The 18,686-nt window shown below is 46.4% G+C and overlaps 1 protein-coding gene across 20 annotated transcripts in view; it reads left to right on the forward strand.

Moving 5' to 3' along the window:
- Positions 1-18,686, forward strand: part of LOC122555472 (pleckstrin homology-like domain family B member 2) — a 242,555-nt gene that overhangs the window by 165,522 nt on the left and 58,347 nt on the right. The window lies entirely within an intron of this gene.

Genomic DNA, 18,686 nt, shown 5'->3' on the forward strand with positions numbered 1-18,686 from the left:
CACTGTGTAGTGTGTGATATTGGTCACTGTGAGGTGTGTGATATTGGTCACTGTGAGGTGTGTGATATTGGTCACTGTGCAGAGTGTGATATTGGTCACTGTGCGGTGTGTGATATTGGTCACTGTGCGGTGTGTGATATTGGTCACTGTGCAGTATGTGATATTGGTCACTGTGCAGCGTGTGATATTGGTCACTGTGCAGTGTGTGATATTGGTCACTGTGCAGAGTGTGATATTGGTCACTGTGCAGTGTGTGATATTGGTCACTGTGCAGCGTGTGATATTGGTCACTGTGCGGTGTGTGATCTTGGTCACTGTGCGGTGTGTGATCTTGGTCACTGTGCGGTGTGTGATATTGGTCACTGTGCAGTGTGTGATATTGGTCACTGTGCAGAGTGTGATATTGGTCACTGTGCGGTGTGTGATCTTGGTCACTGTGCAGTGTGTGATATTGGTCACTGTGCGGTGTGTGATATTGGTCACTGTGCGGTGTGTGATCTTGGTCACTGTGCAGTGTGTGATATTGGTCACTGTGCGGTGTGTGATATTGGTCACTGTGCGGTGTGTGATATTGGTCACTGTGCAGCGTGTGATATTGGTCACTGTGTGGTGTGTGATATTGGTCACTGTGCAGTATGTGATATTGGTCACTGTGCAGAGTGTGATATTGGTCACTGTGAGGTGTGTGATATTGGTCACTGTGAGGTGTGTGATATTGGTCACTGTGCGGTGTTGATATTGGTCGCTGTGAGTGTGTGATATTGGTCACTGTGCAGTGTGTGATATTGTTCACTGTGTAGTGTGTGATATTGGTCACTGTGCAGTATGTGATATTGGTCACTGTGCAGAGTGTGATATTCGTCACTGTGTAGTGTGTGATATTGGTCACTGTGAGGTGTGTGTTATTGGTCACTGTGCGGTGTGTGATATTGGTCGCTGTGAGTGTGTGATATTGGTCACTGTGCGGTGTGTGTTATTGGTCACTGTGTAGTGTGTGATATTGGTCACTGTGCAGTATGTGATATTGGTCACTGTGCAGTATGTGATATTGGTCACTGTGCAGAGTGTGATATTGGTCACTGTGTAGTGTGTGATATTGGTCACTGTGAGGTGTGTAATATTGGTCACTGTGCGGTGTGTGATATTGGTCGCTGTGAGTGTGTGATATTGGTCACTGTGCAGTGTGTGATATTGGTCACTGTGTAGTGTGTGATATTGGTCACTGTGCGGTGTGTGATATTGGTCACTGTGCAGTATGTGATATTGGTCACTGTGCAGTGTGTGATATTGGTCACTGTGCAGAGTGTGATATTGGTCACTGTGCAGTGTGTGATATTGGTCACTGTGCAGAGTGTGATATTGGTCACTGTGCGGTGTGTGATCTTGGTCACTGTGCGGTGTGTGATCTTGGTCACTGTGCGGTGTGTGATATTGGTCACTGTGCAGTGTGTGATATTGGTCACTGTGCAGAGTGTGATATTGGTCACTGTGCGGTGTGTGATATTGGTCACTGTGCAGTGTGTGATATTGGTCACTGTGCGGTGTGTGATATTGGTCACTGTGCGGTGTGTGATATTGGTCACTGTGCAGCGTGTGATATTGGTCACTGTGCGGTGTGTGATATTGGTCACTGTGCAGTATGTGATATTGGTCACTGTGCAGAGTGTGATATTGGTCACTGTGTAGTGTGTGATATTGGTCACTGTGAGGTGTGTGATATTGGTCACTGTGCGGTGTGTGATATTGGTCGCTGTGAGTGTGTGATATTGGTCACTGTGCAGTGTGTGATATTGGTCACTGTGTAGTGTGTGATATTGGTCACTGTGTGGTGTGTGATATTGGTCACTGTGCGGTGTGTGATATTGGTCACTGTGCGGTGTGTGATATTGGTCACTGTGCAGTGTGTGATATTGGTCACTGTGTAGTGTGTGATATTGGTCACTGTGCGGTGTGTGATATTGGTCACTGTGCGGTGTGTGATATTGGTCACTGTGCAGTATGTGATATTGGTCACTGTGCAGTGTGTGATATTGGTCACTGTGCAGAGTGTGATATTGGTCACTGTGCAGTGTGTGATATTGGTCACTGTGCAGAGTGTGATATTGGTCACTGTGCGGTGTGTGATCTTGGTCACTGTGCGGTGTGTGATATTGGTCACTGCGCAGAGTGTGATATTGGTCACTGTGCAGTGTGTGATATTGGTCACTGCGCAGAGTGTGATATTGGTCACTGTGCAGTGTGTGATATTGGTCACTGTGCAGAGTGTGATATTGGTCACTGTGCAGTGTGTGATATTGGTCACTGTGTGGTGTGTGATATTGGTCACTGTGCGGTGTGTGATATTGGTCACTGTGCAGCGTGTGATATTGGTCACTGTGCGGTGTGTGATATTGGTCACTGTGCAGTATGTGATATTGGTCACTGTGTAGTGTGTGATATTGGTCACTGTGTAGTGTGTGATATTGGTCACTGTGTAGTGTGTGATATTGGTCACTGTGAGGTGTGTGATATTGGTCACTGTGCGGTGTGTGATATTGGTCGCTGTGAGTGTGTGATATTGGTCACTGTGCAGTGTGTGATATTGTTCACTGTGTAGTGTGTGATATTGGTCACTGTGCAGAGTGTGATATTGGTCACTGTGTAGTGTGTGATATTGGTCACTGTGAGGTGTGTAATATTGGTCACTGTGCGGTGTGTGATATTGGTCGCTGTGAGTGTGTGATATTGGTCACTGTGCAGTGTGATATTGGTCACTGTGTAGTGTGTGATATTGGTCACTGTGCGGTGTGTGATATTGGTCACTGTGCAGTATGTGATATTGGTCACTGTGCAGTGTGTGATATTGGTCACTGTGCAGAGTGTGATATTGGTCACTGTGCAGTGTGTGATATTGGTCACTGTGCAGAGTGTGATATTGGTCACTGTGCGGTGTGTGATCTTGGTCACTGTGCGGTGTGTGATATTGGTCACTGTGCAGAGTGTGATATTGGTCACTGTGCAGAGTGTGATATTGGTCACTGTGCGGTGTGTGATATTGGTCACTGTGTGGTGTGTGATATTGGTCACTGTGCGGTGTGTGATATTGGTCACTGTGTGGTGTGTGATATTGGTCACTGTGCAGCGTGTGATATTGGTCACTGTGCGGTGTGTGATATTGGTCACTGTGCAGTATGTGATATTGGTCACTGTGCAGAGTGTGATATTGGTCACTGTGTAGTGTGTGATATTGGTCACTGTGAGGTGTGTGATATTGGTGACTGTGCGGTGTGTGATATTGGTCGCTGTGAGTGTGTGATATTGGTCATTGTGCAGTGTGTGATATTGTTCACTGTGTAGTGTGTGATATTGGTCACTGTGCAGTATGTGATATTGGTCACTGTGCAGAGTGTGATATTGGTCACTGTGTAGTGTGTGATATTGGTCACTGTGAGGTGTGTGATATTGGTCACTGTGCGGTGTGTGATATTGGTCGCTGTGAGTGTGTGATATTGGTCACTGTGCGGTGTGTGATATTGGTCACTGTGTAGTGTGTGATATTGGTCACTGTGCGGTGTGTGTTATTGGTCACTGTGCGGTGTGTGTTATTGGTCACTGTGTAGTGTGTGATATTGGTCACTGTGCAGTATGTGATATTGGTCACTGTGCAGTATGTGATATTGGTCACTGTGCAGAGTGTGATATTGGTCACTGTGTAGTGTGTGATATTGGTCACTGTGAGGTGTGTAATATTGGTCACTGTGCGGTGTGTGATATTGGTCGCTGTGAGTGTGTGATATTGGTCACTGTGCAGTGTGTGATATTGGTCACTGTGTAGTGTGTGATATTGGTCACTGTGCGGTGTCTGATATTGGTCACTGTGCAGTATGTGATATTGGTCACTGTGCAGTGTGTGATATTGGTCACTGTGCAGAGTGTGATATTGGTCACTGTGCAGTGTGTGATATTGGTCACTGTGCAGAGTGTGATATTGGTCACTGTGCGGTGTGTGATCTTGGTCACTGTGCGGTGTGTGATCTTGGTCACTGTGCGGTGTGTGATATTGGTCACTGTGCAGTGTGTGATATTGGTCACTGTGCAGTATGTGATATTGGTCACTGTGCGGTGTGTGATATTGGTCACTGTGCAGTGTGTGATATTGGTCACTGTGTGGTGTGTGATATTGGTCACTGTGCGGTGTGTGATATTGGTCACTGTGCAGCGTGTGATATTGGTCACTGTGCGGTGTGTGATATTGGTCACTGTGCAGTATGTGATATTGGTCACTGTGCAGAGTGTGATATTGGTCACTGTGTAGTGTGTGATATTGGTCACTGTGAGGTGTGTGATATTGGTCACTGTGCGGTGTGTGATATTGGTCACTGTGTAGTGTGTGATATTGGTCACTGTGTGGTGTGTGATATTGGTCACTGTGCGGTGTGTGATATTGGTCACTGTGCAGCGTGTGATATTGGTCACTGTGCGGTGTGTGATATTGGTCACTGTGCAGTGTGTGATATTGGTCACTGTGTGGTGTGTGATATTGGTCACTGTGCGGTGTGTGATATTGGTCGCTGTGAGTGTGTGATATTGGTCAATGTGCAGTGTGTGATATTGGTCACTGTGTAGTGTGTGATATTGGTCACTGTGTGGTGTGTGATATTGGTCACTGTGCGGTGTGTGATATTGGTCGCTGTGAGTGTGTGATATTGGTCACTGTGCAGTGTGTGATATTGGTCACTGTGCGGTGTGTGATCTTGGTCACTGTGCGGTGTGTGATATTGGTCACTGCGCAGAGTGTGATATTGGTCACTGTGCAGTGTGTGATATTGGTCACTGCGCAGAGTGTGATATTGGTCACTGTGCAGTGTGTGATATTGGTCACTGTGCAGAGTGTGATATTGGTCACTGTGCAGTGTGTGATATTGGTCACTGTGTGGTGTGTGATATTGGTCACTGTGCGGTGTGTGATATTGGTCACTGTGCAGCGTGTGATATTGGTCACTGTGCGGTGTGTGATATTGGTCACTGTGCAGTATGTGATATTGGTCACTGTGTAGTGTGTGATATTGGTCACTGTGTAGTGTGTGATATTGGTCACTGTGTAGTGTGTGATATTGGTCACTGTGAGGTGTGTGATATTGGTCACTGTGCGGTGTGTGATATTGGTCGCTGTGAGTGTGTGATATTGGTCACTGTGCAGTGTGTGATATTGTTCACTGTGAGGTGTGTAATATTGGTCACTGTGCGGTGTGTGATATTGGTCGCTGTGAGTGTGTGATATTGGTCACTGTGCAGAGTGTGATATTGGTCACTGTGTAGTGTGTGATATTGGTCACTGTGAGGTGTGTAATATTGGTCACTGTGCGGTGTGTGATATTGGTCGCTGTGAGTGTGTGATATTGGTCACTGTGCAGTGTGATATTGGTCACTGTGTAGTGTGTGATATTGGTCACTGTGCGGTGTGTGATATTGGTCACTGTGCAGTATGTGATATTGGTCACTGTGCAGTGTGTGATATTGGTCACTGTGCAGAGTGTGATATTGGTCACTGTGCAGTGTGTGATATTGGTCACTGTGCAGAGTGTGATATTGGTCACTGTGCGGTGTGTGATCTTGGTCACTGTGCGGTGTGTGATATTGGTCACTGTGCAGAGTGTGATATTGGTCACTGTGCAGAGTGTGATATTGGTCACTGTGCGGTGTGTGATATTGGTCACTGTGTGGTGTGTGATATTGGTCACTGTGCGGTGTGTGATATTGGTCACTGTGCGGTGTGTGATATTGGTCACTGTGCAGCGTGTGATATTGGTCACTGTGCGGTGTGTGATATTGGTCACTGTGCAGTATGTGATATTGGTCACTGTGCAGAGTGTGATATTGGTCACTGTGTAGTGTGTGATATTGGTCACTGTGAGGTGTGTGATATTGGTGACTGTGCGGTGTGTGATATTGGTCGCTGTGAGTGTGTGATATTGGTCATTGTGCAGTGTGTGATATTGTTCACTGTGTAGTGTGTGATATTGGTCACTGTGCAGTATGTGATATTGGTCACTGTGCAGAGTGTGATATTGGTCACTGTGTAGTGTGTGATATTGGTCACTGTGAGGTGTGTGATATTGGTCACTGTGCGGTGTGTGATATTGGTCGCTGTGAGTGTGTGATATTGGTCACTGTGCGGTGTGTGATATTGGTCACTGTGTAGTGTGTGATATTGGTCACTGTGCGGTGTGTGTTATTGGTCACTGTGCGGTGTGTGTTATTGGTCACTGTGTAGTGTGTGATATTGGTCACTGTGCAGTATGTGATATTGGTCACTGTGCAGTATGTGATATTGGTCACTGTGCAGAGTGTGATATTGGTCACTGTGTAGTGTGTGATATTGGTCACTGTGAGGTGTGTAATATTGGTCACTGTGCGGTGTGTGATATTGGTCGCTGTGAGTGTGTGATATTGGTCACTGTGCAGTGTGTGATATTGGTCACTGTGTAGTGTGTGATATTGGTCACTGTGCGGTGTCTGATATTGGTCACTGTGCAGTATGTGATATTGGTCACTGTGCAGTGTGTGATATTGGTCACTGTGCAGAGTGTGATATTGGTCACTGTGCAGTGTGTGATATTGGTCACTGTGCAGAGTGTGATATTGGTCACTGTGCGGTGTGTGATCTTGGTCACTGTGCGGTGTGTGATCTTGGTCACTGTGCGGTGTGTGATATTGGTCACTGTGCAGTGTGTGATATTGGTCACTGTGCAGTATGTGATATTGGTCACTGTGCGGTGTGTGATATTGGTCACTGTGCAGTGTGTGATATTGGTCACTGTGAGGTGTGTGATATTGGTCACTGTGCGGTGTGTGATATTGGTCACTGTGCAGCGTGTGATATTGGTCACTGTGCGGTGTGTGATATTGGTCACTGTGCAGTATGTGATATTGGTCACTGTGCAGAGTGTGATATTGGTCACTGTGTAGTGTGTGATATTGGTCACTGTGAGGTGTGTGATATTGGTCACTGTGCGGTGTGTGATATTGGTCACTGTGTAGTGTGTGATATTGGTCACTGTGTGGTGTGTGATATTGGTCACTGTGCGGTGTGTGATATTGGTCACTGTGCAGCGTGTGATATTGGTCACTGTGCGGTGTGTGATATTGGTCACTGTGCAGTGTGTGATATTGGTCACTGTGTGGTGTGTGATATTGGTCACTGTGCGGTGTGTGATATTGGTCGCTGTGAGTGTGTGATATTGGTCACTGTGCAGTGTGTGATATTGGTCACTGTGTAGTGTGTGATATTGGTCACTGTGTGGTGTGTGATATTGGTCACTGTGCGGTGTGTGATATTGGTCACTGTGCAGCGTGTGATATTGGTCACTGTGCGGTGTGTGATATTGGTCACTGTGCAGTGTGTGATATTGGTCACTGTGTGGTGTGTGATATTGGTCACTGTGCGGTGTGTGATATTGGTCACTGTGCAGCGTGTGATATTGGTCACTGTGCGGTGTGTGATATTGGTCACTGTGCAGTATGTGATATTGGTCACTGTGCAGAGTGTGATATTGGTCACTGTGTAGTGTGTGATATTGGTCACTGTGAGGTGTGTGATATTGGTCACTGTGCGGTGTGTGATATTGGTCGCTGTGAGTGTGTGATATTGGTCACTGTGCGGTGTCTGATATTGGTCACTGTGAATCGTGTGAAATTGGTCACTGTGCGGTGTGTGATATTGGTCACTGTGCAGTATGTGATATTGGTCACTGTGCAGAGTGTTATATTGGTCACTGTGTAGTGTGTGATATTGGTCACTGTGAGGTGTGTGATATTGGTCACTGTGCGGTGTGTGATATTGGTCACTGTGAGTGTGTGATATTGGTCACTGTGCAGTGTGTGATCGTGGTCACTGCGCAGTGTGTTATATTGGTCACTGTGTAGTGTGTGATATTGGTCACTGTGAGGTGTGTGATATTGGTCACTGTGCGGTGTGTGATATTGGTCACTGTGAGTGTGTGATATTGTTCACTGTGCAGAGTGTGATATTGTTCATTGTGCGGTGTGTGATATTGGTCACTGTGAGGTGTGTGATATTGGTCACTGTGCGGTGTGTGATATTGGTCACTGATGTGTGTGATATTGGTCACTGTGCAGTGTGTGATATTGGTCACTGTGTAGTGTGTGATATTGGTCACTGTGCGGTGTGTGATATTGGTCACTGTGCAGTATGTGATATTGGTCACTGTGCAGAGTGTGATATTGGTCACTGTGTAGTGTGTGATATTGGTCACTGTGAGGTGTGTGATATTGGTCACTGTGCAGAGTGTGATATTGGTCGCTGTGAGTGTGTGATATTGGTCACTGTGCAGTGTGTGATATTGTTCACTGTGTAGTGTGTGATATTGGTCACTGTGCAGAGTGTGATATTGGTCACTGTGTAGTGTGTGATATTGGTCACTGTGAGGTGTGTGATATTGGTCACTGTGCGGTGTGTGATATTGGTCGCTGTGAGTGTGTGATATTGGTCACTGTGCAGTGTGTGATATTGGTCACTGTGTAGTGTGTGATATTGGTCACTGTGCGGTGTGTGATATTGGTCACTGTGACGTATGTGATATTGGTCACTGTGCAGTGTGTGATATTGGTCACTGTGCAGAGTGTGATATTGGTCACTGTGCAGTGTGTGATATTGGTCACTGTGCAGAGTGTGATATTGGTCACTGTGCGGTGTGTGATCTTGGTCACTGTGCGGTGTGTGATATTGGTCACTGTGCAGAGTGTGATATTGGTCACTGTGCAGTGTGTGATATTGGTCACTGTGCAGAGTGTGATATTGGTCACTGTGCGGTGTGTGATATTGGTCACTGTGTGGTGTGTGATATTGGTCACTGTGCGGTGTGTGATATTGGTCACTGTGCGGTGTGTGATATTGGTCACTGTGCAGCGTGTGATATTGGTCACTGTGCGGTGTGTGATATTGGTCACTGTGCAGTATGTGATATTGGTCACTGTGCAGAGTGTGATATTGGTCACTGTGTAGTGTGTGATATTGGTCACTGTGAGGTGTGTGATATTGGTAACTGTGCGGTGTGTGATATTGGTCGCTGTGAGTGTGTGATATTGGTCACTGTGCAGTGTGTGATATTGTTCACTGTGTAGTGTGTGATATTGGTCACTGTGCAGTATGTGATATTGGTCACTGTGCAGAGTGTGATATTGGTCACTGTGTAGTGTGTGATATTGGTCACTGTGAGGTGTGTGATATTGGTCACTGTGCGGTGTGTGATATTGGTCGCTGTGAGTGTGTGATATTGGTCACTGTGCGGTGTGTGATATTGGTCACTGTGTAGTGTGTGATATTGGTCACTGTGCAGAGTGTGATATTGGTCACTGTGTAGTGTGTGATATTGGTCACTGTGAGGTGTGTGATATTGGTCACTGTGCAGTGTGTGATATTGGTCGCTGTGAGTGTGTGATATTGGTCACTGTGCGGTGTGTGATATTGGTCACTGTGCAGAGTGTGATATTGGTCACTGTGCGGTGTGTGATATTGGTCACTGTGCAGTGTGTGATATTGGTCACTGTGTAGTGTGTGATATTGGTCACTGTGCGGTGTGTGATATTGGTCACTGTGCAGTGTGTGATATTGGTCACTGTGCAGAGTGTGATATTGGTCACTGTGCGGTGTGTGATATTGGTCACTGTGTAGTGTGTGATATTGGTCACTGTGTGGTGTGTGATATTGGTCACTGTGCGGTGTGTGATATTGGTCACTGTGCGGTGTGTGATATTGGTCACTGTGCGGTGTGTGATATTGGTCACTGTGCAGCGTGTGATATTGGTCACTGTGCGGTGTGTGATATTGGTCACTGTAAGTGTGTGAAATTGGTCACTGTGAGGTGTGTGATATTGGTCACTGTGCGGTGTGTGATATTGGTCGCTGTGAGTGTGTGATATTGGTCACTGTGCAGTGTGTGATATTGGTCACTGTGTAGTGTGTGATATTGGTCACTGTGCAGAGTGTGATATTGGTCACTGTGTAGTGTGTGATATTGGTCACTGTGAGGTGTGTGATATTGGTCACTGTGCGGTGTGTGATATTGGTCGCTGTGAGAGTGTGTTATATTGGTCACTGTGCAGAGTGTGATATTGGTCACTGTGCGGTGTGTGATCTTGGTCACTGTGCGGTGTGTGATATTGGTCACTGTGCAGTGTGTGATATTGGTCACTGTGCAGTGTGTGATATTGGTCACTGTGCAGAGTGTGATATTGGTCACTGTGCAGTGTGTGATATTGGTCACTGTGCAGAGTGTGATATTGGTCACTGTGCGGTGTGTGATATTGGTCACTGTGCGTTGTGTGATCTTGGTCACTGTGCGGTGTGTGATCTTGGTCACTGTGCGGTGTGTGATATTGGTCACTGTGCAGTGTGTGATATTGGTCACTGTGCAGAGTGTGATATTGGTCACTGTGCGGTGTGTGATATTGGTCACTGTGCAGTGTGTGATATTGGTCACTGTGTGGTGTGTGATATTGGTCACTGTGCGGTGTGTGATATTGGTCACTGTGCAGCGTGTGATATTGATCACTGTGCGGTGTGTGATATTGGTCACTGTGCAGTATGTGATATTGGTCACTGTGCAGAGTGTGATATTGGTCACTGTGTAGTGTGTGATATTGGTCACTGTGAGGTGTGTGATATTGGTCACTGTGCGGTGTGTGATATTGGTCGCTGTGAGTGTGTGATATTGGTCACTGTGCAGTGTGTGATATTGGTCACTGTGTAGTGTGTGATATTGGTCACTGTGTGGTGTGTGATATTGGTCACTGTACGGTGTGTGATATTGGTCACTGTGCGGTGTGTGATATTGGTCACTGTGCAGTGTGTGATATTGGTCACTTTGTAGTGTGTGATATTGGTCACTGTGCGGTGTGTGATATTGGTCACTGTGCAGTATGTGATATTGGTCACTGTGCAGTGTGTGATATTGGTCACTGTGCAGAGTGTGATATTGGTCACTGTGCAGTGTGTGATATTGGTCACTGTGCAGAGTGTGATATTGGTCACTGTGCGGTGTGTGATCTTGGTCACTGTGCGGTGTGTGATATTGGTCACTGTGCAGAGTGTGATATTGGTCACTGTGTAGTGTGTGATATTGGTCACTGTGAGGTGTGTGATATTGGTGACTGTGCGGTGTGTGATATTGGTCGCTGTGAGTGTGTGATATTGGTCACTGTGCAGTGTGTGATATTGTTCACTGTGTAGTGTGTGATATTGGTCACTGTGCAGTATGTGATATTGGTCACTGTGCAGAGTGTGATATTGGTCACTGTGTAGTGTGTGATATTGGTCACTGTGAGGTGTGTGATATTGGTCACTGTGCGGTGTGTGATATTGGTCGCTGTGAGTGTGTGATATTGGTCACTGTGCGGTGTGTGATATTGGTCACTGTGTAGTGTGTGATATTGGTCACTGTGCGGTGTGTGTTATTGGTCACTGTGCGGTGTGTGTTATTGGTCACTGTGCAGAGTGTGATATTGGTCACTGTGCAGTGTGTGATATTGGTCACTGTGTGGTGTGTGATATTGGTCACTGTGCGGTGTGTGATATTGGTCGCTGTGAGTGTGTGATATTGGTCACTGTGCAGTGTTTGATATTGGTCACTGTGAGGTGTGTGATATTGGTCACTGTGCGGTGTGTGATATTGGTCGCTGTGAGTGTGTGATATTGGTCACTGTGCAGTGTGTGATATTGGTCACTGTGTAGTGTGTGATATTGGTCACTGTGCGGTGTGTGATATTGGTCACTGTGCAGTATGTGATATTGGTCACTGTGCAGTGTGTGATATTGGTCACTGTGCAGAGTGTGATATTGGTCACTGTGCAGTGTGTGATATTGGTCACTGTGCAGAGTGTGATATTGGTCACTGTGCGGTGTGTGATCTTGGTCACTGTGCGGTGTGTGATATTGGTCACTGTGCAGAGTGTGATATTGGTCACTGTGCAGTGTGTGATATTGGTCACTGTGCAGAGTGTGATATTGGTCACTGTGCGGTGTGTGATATTGGTCACTGTGTGGTGTGTGATATTGGTCACTGTGCGGTGTGTGATATTGGTCACTGTGCGGTGTGTGATATTGGTCACTGTGCAGCGTGTGATATTGGTCACTGTGCGGTGTGTGATATTGGTCACTGTGCAGAGTGTGATATTGGTCACTGTGTAGTGTGTGATATTGGTCACTGTGAGGTGTGTGATATTGGTGACTGTGCGGTGTGTGATATTGGTCGCTGTGAGTGTGTGATATTGGTCACTGTGCAGTGTGTGATATTGTTCACTGTGTAGTGTGTGATATTGGTCACTGTGCAGTATGTGATATTGGTCACTGTGCAGAGTGTGATATTGGTCACTGTGTAGTGTGTGATATTGGTCACTGTGAGGTGTGTGATATTGGTCACTGTGCGGTGTGTGATATTGGTCGCTGTGAGTGTGTGATATTGGTCACTGTGCGGTGTGTGATATTGGTCACTGTGTAGTGTGTGATATTGGTCACTGTGCGGTGTGTGTTATTGGTCACTGTGCGGTGTGTGTTATTGGTCACTGTGTAGTGTGTGATATTGGTCACTGTGCAGTATGTGATATTGGTCACTGTGCAGTATGTGATATTGGTCACTGTGCAGAGTGTGATATTGGTCACTGTGTAGTGTGTGATATTGGTCACTGTGAGGTGTGTAATATTGGTCACTGTGCGGTGTGTGATATTGGTCGCTGTGAGTGTGTGATATTGGTCACTGTGCAGTGTGTGATATTGGTCACTGTGTAGTGTGTGATATTGGTCACTGTGCGGTGTGTGATATTGGTCACTGTGCAGTATGTGATATTGGTCACTGTGCAGTGTGTGATATTGGTCACTGTGCAGAGTGTGATATTGGTCACTGTGCAGTGTGTGATATTGGTCACTGTGCAGAGTGTGATATTGGTCACTGTGCGGTGTGTGATCTTGGTCACTGTGCGGTGTGTGATCTTGGTCACTGTGCGGTGTGTGATATTGGTCACTGTGCAGCGTGTGATATTGGTCACTGTGCGGTGTTTGATATTGGTCACTGTGCAGTATGTGATATTGGTCACTGTGCAGAGTGTGATATTGGTCACTGTATAGTGTGTGATATTGGTCACTGTGAGGTGTGTGATATTGGTCACTGTGCGGTGTGTGATATTGGTTGCTGTGAGTGTGTGATATTGGTCACTGTGCAGTGTGTGATATTGGTCACTGTGTAGTGTGTGATATTGGTCACTGTGTGGTGTGTGATATTGGTCACTGTGCGGTGTGTGATATTGGTCACTGTGCAGCGTGTGATATTGGTCACTGTGCGGTGTGTGATATTGGTCACTGTGCAGTGTGTGATATTGGTCACTGTGTGGTGTGTGATATTGGTCACTGTGCGGTGTGTGATATTGGTCGCTGTGAGTGTGTGATATTGGTCACTGTGCAGTGTGTGATATTGGTCACTGTGTAGTGTGTGATATTGGTCACTGTGTGGTGTGTGATATTGGTCACTGTGCGGTGTGTGATATTGGTCACTGTGCAGCGTGTGATATTGGTCACTGTGCGGTGTGTGATATTGGTCACTGTGCAGTATGTGATATTGGTCACTGTGCAGAGTGTGATATTGGTCACTGTGTAGTGTGTGATATTGGTCACTGTGAGGTGTGTGATATTGGTCACTGTGCGGTGTGTGATATTGGTCACTGTGCGGTGTCTGATATTGGTCACTGTGAATCGTGTGATATTGGTCACTGTGCGGTGCGTGATATTGGTCACTGTGCAGTATGTGATATTGGTCACTGTGCAGAGTGTTATATTGGTCACTGTGTAGTGTGTGATATTGGTCACTGTGAGGTGTGTGATATTGGTCACTGTGCGGTGTGTAATATTGGTCACTGTGAGTGTGTGATATTGGTCACTGTGCAGTGTGTGATCGTGGTCACTGCGCAGTGTGTGATATTGTTCACTGTGCAGAGTGTGATATTGGTCACTGTGCGGTGTGTGATATTGGTCACTGATGTGTGTGATATTGGTCACTGTGTAGTGTGTGATATTGGTCACTGTGCGGTGTGTGATATTGGTCACTGTGCAGTATGTGATATTGGTCACTGTGCAGTGTGTGATATTGGTCACTGTGCAGAGTGTGATATTGGTCACTGTGCAGCGTGTGATATTGGTCACTGTGCAGAGTGTGATATTGGTCACTGTGCGGTGTGTGATATTGGTCACTGTGCAGCGTGTGATATTGGTCACTGTGCGGTGTGTGATATTGGTCACTGTGCAGTATGTGATATTGGTCACTGTGCAGAGTGTGATATTGGTCACTGTGTAGTGTGTGATATTGGTCACTGTGAGGTGTGTGATATTGGTCACTGTGCGGTGTGTGATATTGGTCGCTGTGAGTGTGTGATATTGGTCACTGTGCAGTGTGTGATATTGTTCACTGTGTAGTGTGTGATATTGGTCACTGTGCAGAGTGTGATATTGGTCACTGTGTAGTGTGTGATATTGGTCACTGTGAGGTGTGTGATATTGGTCACTGTGCGGTGTGTGATATTGGTCGCTGTGAGTGTGTGATATTGGTCACTGTGCAGTGTGTGATATTGGTCACTGTGTAGTGTGTGATATTGGTCACTGTGCGGTGTGTGATATTGGTCACTGTGACGTATGTGATATTGGTCACTGTGCAGTGTGTGATATTGGTCACTGTGCAGAGTGTGATATTGGTCACTGTGCAGAGTGTGATATTGGTCACTGTGCGGTGTGTGATCTTGGTCACTGTGCGGTGTGTGATATTGGTCACTGTGCAGAGTGTGATATTGGTCACTGTGCGGTGTGTGATATTGGTCGCTGTGAGTGTGTGATATTGGTCACTGTGCAGTGTGTGATATTGGTCACTGTGTAGTGTGTGATATTGGTCACTGTGTGGTGTGTGATATTGGTCACTGTGCGGTGTGTGATATTGGTCACTGTGCAGCGTGTGATATTGGTCACTGTGCGGTGTGTGATATTGGTCACTGTGCAGTGTGTGATATTGGTCACTGTGTGGTGTGTGATATTGGTCACTGTGCGGTGTGTGATATTGGTCGCTGTGAGTGTGTGATATTGGTCACTGTGCAGTGTGTGATATTGGTCACTGTGTAGTGTGTGATATTGGTCACTGTGTGGTGTGTGATATTGGTCACTGTGCGGTGTGTGATATTGGTCACTGTGCAGCGTGTGATATTGGTCACTGTGCGGTGTGTGATATTGGTCACTGTGCAGTGTGTGATATTGGTCACTGTGTGGTGTGTGATATTGGTCACTGTGCGGTGTGTGATATTGGTCACTGTGCGGTGTGTGATATTGGTCACTTTGCAGCGTGTGATATTGGTCACTGTGCGGTGTGTGATATTGGTCACTGTGCAGTATGTGATATTGGTCACTGTGCAGAGTGTGATATTGGTCACTGTGTAGTGTGTGATATTGGTCACTGTGAGGTGTGTGATATTGGTCACTGTGCGGTGTGTGATATTGGTCGCTGTGAGTGTGTGATATTGGTCACTGTGCGGTGTCTGATATTGGTCACTGTGAATCGTGTGATATTGGTCACTGTGCGGTGTGTGATATTGGTCACTGTGCAGTATGTGATATTGGTCACTGTGCAGAGTGTTATATTGGTCACTGTGTAGTGTGTGATATTGGTCACTGTGAGGTGTGTGATATTGGTCACTGTGCGGTGTGTAATATTGGTCACTGTGAGTGTGTGATATTGGTCACTGTGCAGTGTGTGATCGTGGTCACTGCGCAGTGTGTGATATTGTTCACTGTGCAGAGTGTGATATTGTTCATTGTGCGGTGTGTGATATTGGTCACTGTGTGGTGTGTGATATTGGTCACTGTGCGGTGTGTGATATTGGTCACTGTGATGTGTGTGATATTGGTCACTGTGTAGTGTGTGATATTGGTCACTGTGCGGTGTGTGATATTGGTCACTGTGCAGTATGTGATATTGGTCACTGTGCAGTGTGTGATATTGGTCACTGTGCAGAGTGTGATATTGGTCACTGTGCAGTGTGTGATATTGGTCACTGTGCAGAGTGTGATATTGGTCACTGTGCGGTGTGTGATATTGGTCACTGTGCAGCGTGTGATATTGGTCACTGTGCGGTGTGTGATATTGGTCACTGTGCAGTATGTGATATTGGTCACTGTGCAGAGTGTGATATTGGTCACTGTGTAGTGTGTGATATTGGTCACTGTGAGGTGTGTGATATTGGTCACTGTGCGGTGTGTAATATTGGTCACTGTGAGTGTGTGATATTGGTCACTGTGCAGTGTGTGATCGTGGTCACTGCGCAGTGTGTGATATTGTTCACTGTGCAGAGTGTGATATTGTTCATTGTGCGGTGTGTGATATTGGTCACTGTGCGGTGTGTGATATTGGTCACTGATGTGTGTGATATTGGTCACTGTGTAGTGTGTGATATTGGTCACTGTGCGGTGTGTGATATTGGTCACTGTGCAGTGTGTGATATTGGTCACTGTGCAGTGTGTGATATTGGTCACTGTGCAGAGTGTGATATTGGTCACTGTGCGGTGTGTGATATTGGTCACTGTGCAGCGTGTGATATTGGTCACTGTGCGGTGTGTGATATTGGTCACTGTGCAGTATGTGATATTGGTCACTGTGCAGAGTGTGATATTGGTCACTGTGTAGTGTGTGATATTGGTCACTGTGAGTTGTGTGATATTGGTCACTGTGCGGTGTGTGATATTGGTCGCTGTGAGTGTGTGATATTGGTCACTGTGCAGTGTGTGATATTGTTCACTGTGTAGTGTGTGATATTGGTCACTGTGCAGAGTGTGATATTGGTCACTGTGTAGTGTGTGATATTGGTCACTGTGAGGTGTGTGATATTGGTCACTGTGCGGTGTGTGATATTGGTCGCTGTGAGTGTGTGATATTGGTCACTGTGCAGTGTGTGATATTGGTCACTGTGTAGTGTGTGATATTGGTCACTGTGCGGTGTGTGATATTGGTCACTGTGACGTATGTGATATTGGTCACTGTGCAGTGTGTGATATTGGTCACTGTGCAGAGTGTGATATTGGTCACTGTGCAGAGTGTGATATTGGTCACTGTGCGGTGTGTGATCTTGGTCACTGTGCGGTGTGTGATATTGGTCACTGTGCAGAGTGTGATATTGGTCACTGTGCGGTGTGTGATATTGGTCGCTGTGAGTGTGTGATATTGGTCACTGTGCAGTGTGTGATATTGGTCACTGTGTAGTGTGTGATATTGGTCACTGTGTGGTGTGTGATATTGGTCACTGTGCGGTGTGTGATATTGGTCACTGTGCAGCGTGTGATATTGGTCACTGTGCGGTGTGTGATATTGGTCACTGTGCAGTGTGTGATATTGGTCACTGTGTGGTGTGTGATATTGGTCACTGTGCGGTGTGTGATATTGGTCGCTGTGAGTGTGTGATATTGGTCACTGTGCAGTGTGTGATATTGGTCACTGTGTAGTGTGTGATATTGGTCACTGTGTGGTGTGTGATATTGGTCACTGTGCGGTGTGTGATATTGGTCACTGTGCAGCGTGTGATATTGGTCACTGTGCGGTGTGTGATATTGGTCACTGTGCAGTGTGTGATATTGGTCACTGTGTGGTGTGTGATATTGGTCACTGTGCGGTGTGTGATATTGGTCACTGTGCAGCGTGTGATATTGGTCACTGTGCGGTGTGTGATATTGGTCACTGTGCAGTATGTGATATTGGTCACTGTGCAGAGTGTGATATTGGTCACTGTGTAGTGTGTGATATTGGTCACTGTGAGGTGTGTGATATTGGTCACTGTGCGGTGTGTGATATTGGTCGCTGTGAGTGTGTGATATTGGTCACTGTGCGGTGTCTGATATTGGTCACTGTGAATCGTGTGATATTGGTCACTGTGCGGTGTGTGATATTGGTCACTGTGCAGTATGTGATATTGGTCACTGTGCAGAGTGTTATATTGGTCACTGTGTAGTGTGTGATATTGGTCACTGTGAGGTGTGTGATATTGGTCACTGTGCGGTGTGTAATATTGGTCACTGTGAGTGTGTGATATTGGTCACTGTGCAGTGTGTGATCGTGGTCACTGCGCAGTGTGTGATATTGTTCACTGTGCAGAGTGTGATATTGTTCATTGTGCGGTGTGTGATATTGGTCACTGTGAGGTGTGTGATATTGGTCACTGTGCGGTGTGTGATATTGGTCACTGTGATGTGTGTGATATTGGTCACTGTGTAGTGTGTGATATTGGTCACTGTGCGGTGTGTGATATTGGTCACTGTGCAGTATGTGATATTGGTCACTGTGCAGTGTGTGATATTGGTCACTGTGCAGAGTGTGATATTGGTCACTGTGCAGTGTGTGATCTTGGTCACTGTGCAGAGTGTGATATTGGTCACTGTGCGGTGTGTGATCTGGGTCACTGTGCAGCGTGTGATATTGGTCACTGTGCGGTGTGTGATATTGGTCACTGTGCAGTATGTGATATTGGTCACTGTGCAGAGTGTGATATTGGTCACTGTGTAGTGTGTGATATTGGTCACTGTGAGGTGTGTGATATTGGTCACTGTGCGGTGTGTGATATTGGTCGCTGTGAGTGTGTGATATTGGTCACTGTGCAGTGTGTGATATTGTTCACTG

The sequence above is a fragment of the Chiloscyllium plagiosum genome, unplaced genomic scaffold (genome assembly GCF_037043375.1).
Source record: "Chiloscyllium plagiosum isolate Xiang-an unplaced genomic scaffold, Cpla_swu_hap1 HiC_scaffold_12, whole genome shotgun sequence".
Taxonomy (NCBI): domain Eukaryota; kingdom Metazoa; phylum Chordata; class Chondrichthyes; order Orectolobiformes; family Hemiscylliidae; genus Chiloscyllium; species Chiloscyllium plagiosum.